Source organism: Chrysemys picta, unplaced genomic scaffold (assembly GCF_011386835.1).
Source record: "Chrysemys picta bellii isolate R12L10 unplaced genomic scaffold, ASM1138683v2 scaf1427, whole genome shotgun sequence".
NCBI classification, from domain to species: Eukaryota; Metazoa; Chordata; order Testudines; family Emydidae; genus Chrysemys; species Chrysemys picta.
The window spans coordinates 11,510-16,000 of record NW_027054133.1 but is presented as its reverse complement, the minus strand read 5'-3'; the positions used below and the strand labels follow the sequence as shown (position 1 = coordinate 16,000).

The 4,491-nt window shown below is 50.3% G+C and overlaps 1 long non-coding RNA gene across 1 annotated transcript; it reads left to right on the top strand.

Annotated features, from left to right (window-relative positions):
- Positions 1–77: 77 nt before the first annotated feature.
- On the top strand, positions 78–3,507 carry LOC135979946 (uncharacterized). Its single transcript, XR_010597186.1, has 2 exons — positions 78–1,641; positions 2,140–3,507. It is a non-coding gene; the product is annotated as an uncharacterized LOC135979946 (long non-coding RNA).
- The last annotated feature ends 984 nt before the right edge of the window (positions 3,508–4,491 follow it).

The window sequence follows — 4,491 nt, the reverse complement described above, 5'->3', positions numbered from 1 at the left end:
TCTATTCCTGGCTCTTTCACTGACTCACTGTGTGATCTTCAGCAAGTCTCCCCCTTTCCCGTTTAGGGAGAGACTGACATTCGTGCTCTCCCATAGTTCGGTTTATGAAGGTTGATTAATGTTATAAAAGTCTTCTATTTTAAGTGCTAAATATTTATTATGAATTGAAGTGGTAGAGGCTGGGTCTAGTGTCCAGGACTTTCTGTGGTGGGGTATAATGCCTGGTAGGTGCATGGTGGCTGCATTGGAAGGGGTGGATGGTTGCAGGATTCAGCCCTTATCTGGGGAGCTGACTGACTGATCCCTGCACTGGGACGAAAGGGGGGTTTTAGTGGGGGATTTTTCCCCATTGCTCATTCTCTCCATTCCATTTCAGAACCAAATAATAGTCTGATTCCCATTGTGGCTGGAGTTATCACTGCAGCTGTCCTGATTGGTGTTATAATCGGAGTATTCTTCTGGAAAAAGCAATGCCCAGGTAAAGTGGCTGGGTTGGGGGCATTTCCTGGACTTGCCGGGCCCTGCACACCTACCTAAGGCCAACAGCAATACAGGAGCCAGTGTCAGTACTGTGTGACTGCTGCTAGCCTGGCGCGGAAAAGTTTTCTACCATGATGGACTGTCTCAGAGGCCATCTAATGCCTGGCACCAAGAGTCAGTATAAAATGCGTAGATCTGCCAGGCCCTGCTAGGGTGTAGCCGTCCAGCTCTCTCTTTACCCTCTCAGGGGTGTCTCCAGCGGGTACCTGAGGGGGTTTGAGAAGTGCCAACACAACCTCCTCGGAGCACCCTCCTTCCTCCTACAGTTGGCCCTGAGTCGTGCCTCCTTCGCTCCTCCTCGTTACTCCAGAACAACGGAAATTCACATGCAAGAACTTTGCTAACGTGGAGTTAAGGTTGCAGGTGCTCAACCCTGCCCTGGGCTCCCTGTGTCCTTTCAGAATGAGAGTGTTGAATTCCCAGAAGTCAAAGGTTGGCAAACCAGGATATGCCGAGGTAGAATGATGCTTCCCACGCAACTCGAACTCTGCCCCAGTGGGTCTGGGAATAGGAACAGGAAGTAGAACAGCACCAGGCCAAACCAAACTCACCCTTGTCTGTGTGCCCAGCACCAACCCAAATCAGCATTCCTCTTCATGCCATCCACACTGTTCTGTGCAGCGCCATTGATTAAGGCGGGAATTGCTGTCGATTGGCAGGGTGTGAGGGTGAAGTCTGTGGTCTGCTTGAGGGACCCATTTGGGCACAGACCGAAGGGGGCAGAGTTGAGGTTGTTTGGCCTGAGTATCCATAGCCCAGCATTTCTTAGTTTGCTAGCCTTTGACTGTTGAGTGTTCAGTGCTTCCATTCTGAAGAGACATGAAAAGCACAAGTCAGTGCTGACCTCGTACAATGGTAACGTTTTTTGCATGTGAATAGTGGAAATCCAGGGCAACTGCATTGTAGACTGATCTGTGCACCAACCACCTCACTGCTAGGGAAGAGTAAGGTGATGACTGTTCCCTTTGGATAAGAGTCCCCCGTATCTACTAACTACGCTGAAGCCCTGCCTTGTGAGAGATGCTAATATACTCTCTCTTCTCCTCCTCCTCTGCACAGCAAGTGACCAAGGATCTAGTGGCTCTGACAGATCTGCCAAGGGTAAGTGAGGGGGGCTCTAGCCTGGGGGTTCACTGCTCTCACTGAGGCCTCTGGAGAGAGACACCTAGTCCAAGTCATTGGACCCTGAGTCTCACTGGCCCGTCCCCTCTAGCAAACCAGCCCCACGGAGCAGAACAGGGGAGTTCTGGATCTCTTATTTTCCTTTTATTCACACAGGTTTGCAGCCAAATCCCCCTTGTTTTCTCTGCGATGAATTTAGGTGTGAAAGACTCTAGTGAGAGGGGTTTCTCTGTGGCTGCTGATAGAGCATTGGGTGAGATTTGTAATGATAAATCCAGCTGCTTCAGAGAACAGTCTCCAGTGAACCTGCAGGAGGGACAGAGCCCAGCACCTGAGGCTCCAGGAACACAGATCTCTGACACTGGAGCTTTGTCGGCGGGGTTAGAGATTTTGTCCACTAAACATGGAGCCACTAGGGTGACCATCCATTATGGCAGGTTCCCTTTAATAGACGTTGCCTGTGTTTAACTTCTGCAGCTTAACAGAGCCTGTTGGAGTCTGTGCCACAACCTGAGGGGACCCCAGAGAGGAAGATGGATGAGCTCTGCTCTGTCTCCCTACAAGAACCAATCAACCTCTCCCAGGTTTTCTCTGGCACTTGGAGTATCCCATGTGGGATTTCTGGCCTCATTTATCTGCTCACTGAACCACTTTTTACCTTTTAGATGTAATAGTTTTCTGTAATAATGTTTTATTTGCACAAAATAATTTCCAAAATGTTAATGGATAAAAACTCCTTTAGTAAGAGTTTAGTATTTGCTAGCATTTAGTGTGTGCACTCAATGCTCTACGCTGCGCAGTGCTGTTTGCACACTCTGTACGGTATGCTAGATATGTGAGCAGTAACTGCTTGTGTGTATATGGTGGGGGACCTATTTTTTTTCTGTAGAATTTCCTGATTGTAACATAGTAAATGGCCTGGTCTACTCACAGCTGGTAGCACTGTTGCTATCATCAGCGGAGGAAGTCTGCTGGACAGGAATAAGTGTCTGCATTTAGTTTATAAGTGCCTCTAATGGCCTGTTCACCATTTGTAGAGCCATAGAAATGCTGGGCTAGAAGGGACCTCAAGAGGTCACTGGCAAGACCAAGTAAACCAAGACCATCCCTTGTCACACCCCAATGGCCCTCTCCCTCAAGTCCCCTGGGAAGGCAGATCAGTATTGTATGTTGCTAACGCTGGTGCAGTATTCTGGGAAGGGTTAAAGGTGTGAGTGAGTGGGGAATGGAAGGTTCCTTTGCAGGTTTCAGGAGGCCAAAGGAGGGAGAGAGAGACAAGGGAACGAGTTAACTTGACACTCCAGCTAGGCCTGAAGATAAGAGGTTGACTCCAGCCCAAGGTCACTGCACACAACAGATTCTCTGCTACCTGCCAAGAAAGAGGGGGCCGAGCTTCCAACCCTGCCCTGCCATAAGAAAGGAGACTCGCAGAACAGAAACTGGAGGGGCTGTGAAAACGAGGGAGACTGTGAAGATCAGCGAATGGGAGAACAGCCGTCTCCCATCCCCTGAAGCCGGAGTGTTTTGGGAAAGCTGAGGAAGCCACAGAAAACTGGTTCAGACTGGGGCAGAGAGCAAAAGCCCTCAGGAACACCTAGGGTAAAAACCCTCCCGAGAGCGGAAGCAAGTTGGAGATTTACAGCGGACCCCGGACGACCTGTGCCCAGGGAAGAACTCCCGTCCACCCTTCCCCCCGCCTTCTTCTTACATTACACCCAGACTTGGGTTGTGCGTGTGAGAGTATGGGTTAGGGCTCAGGCACTAACGTTTCCTTCCTTCCTCAGAGTGACGTGGGAAACACGCAGCACTCTCCGCTGTTATTTTCTTAATAAAACTTTAAACTTAGTTACTTGGTGTGCTCTCTTCATCTCCACCCCTAAAAATCCTGCTGCCTTAGACTGATCACCTAAGGTCTCTGGCAGCTTGGTAACATAAATCTGTCACACCCTGACAGATGTTTGTCCAGCCTGTTCTTAAAAACCTTCAATGATGGGGATTCCACATCCTCTCTAGGTAACCTATGTAACTAAGTGGGATATTTTCCTAATGTTGCGTATGTATACTGTGTGTGCCTCAGTTTCCCCCATGTGCTGCATGTCTAACCAAGGTGGGAGGAGGGGTGTCTATTGTTGCAGAGGACCAGGTGTGACCCAGTCTAGCAGCCTGGACCCCAGACCATAGCCTGGACACTTTGTAACTTAGCAACTGATGACCTGAAGGCCCATCCCAACTTGGAGCCAGCCAGTTATGGGCAGCAGAGAGAACAGAGAGCTGAAGAGAGAGAGTCACCTGGAGATCTGTTTGCCTGGGAAAGAAGACAGAGGATGGCGGCGGGGCCTTGGAGGGGATATAGGAGGGACCACAGGAAGGAGGAGTCACTTCTGGGCTGGGAACAAGGAGCCACCTGAGCCCACCTGGGTGGGGACAAGCCCAGCAGGAGGGTGCTGAGAATTTCTTGCTCAAGGCCCCTGAGAACTTCCTGTGTTAGGTTCAGACGTACAAGAAGCCCTTCTGTTTTGCACCAGCTGGGAGTCGATGCAGTCCAGAGACGGGGGGGCTGCATTGCTTCTTTTGGGTGTGAAGCCTTCTCCAGGGGTCCAGTCCAAGTAGACTCACTGCGGTGCGGTCACAGCGAGGAAGGCATGCTGAAGGCTCAGAGGTGTGGTACTGGGAGGTGGAGGAGCCTACGGCTTAAACCCCAAGCAGCAAGTATGGTCAATACATTAAAGAGCGGTTCCTCCCATGGGTTGTGGAAGCTGAGAGCGCATTTGCCTATGGGTCTGCGGCAACCTGTTCCACAGATTAGCTATCCTCATAGAAAGTTTTTCT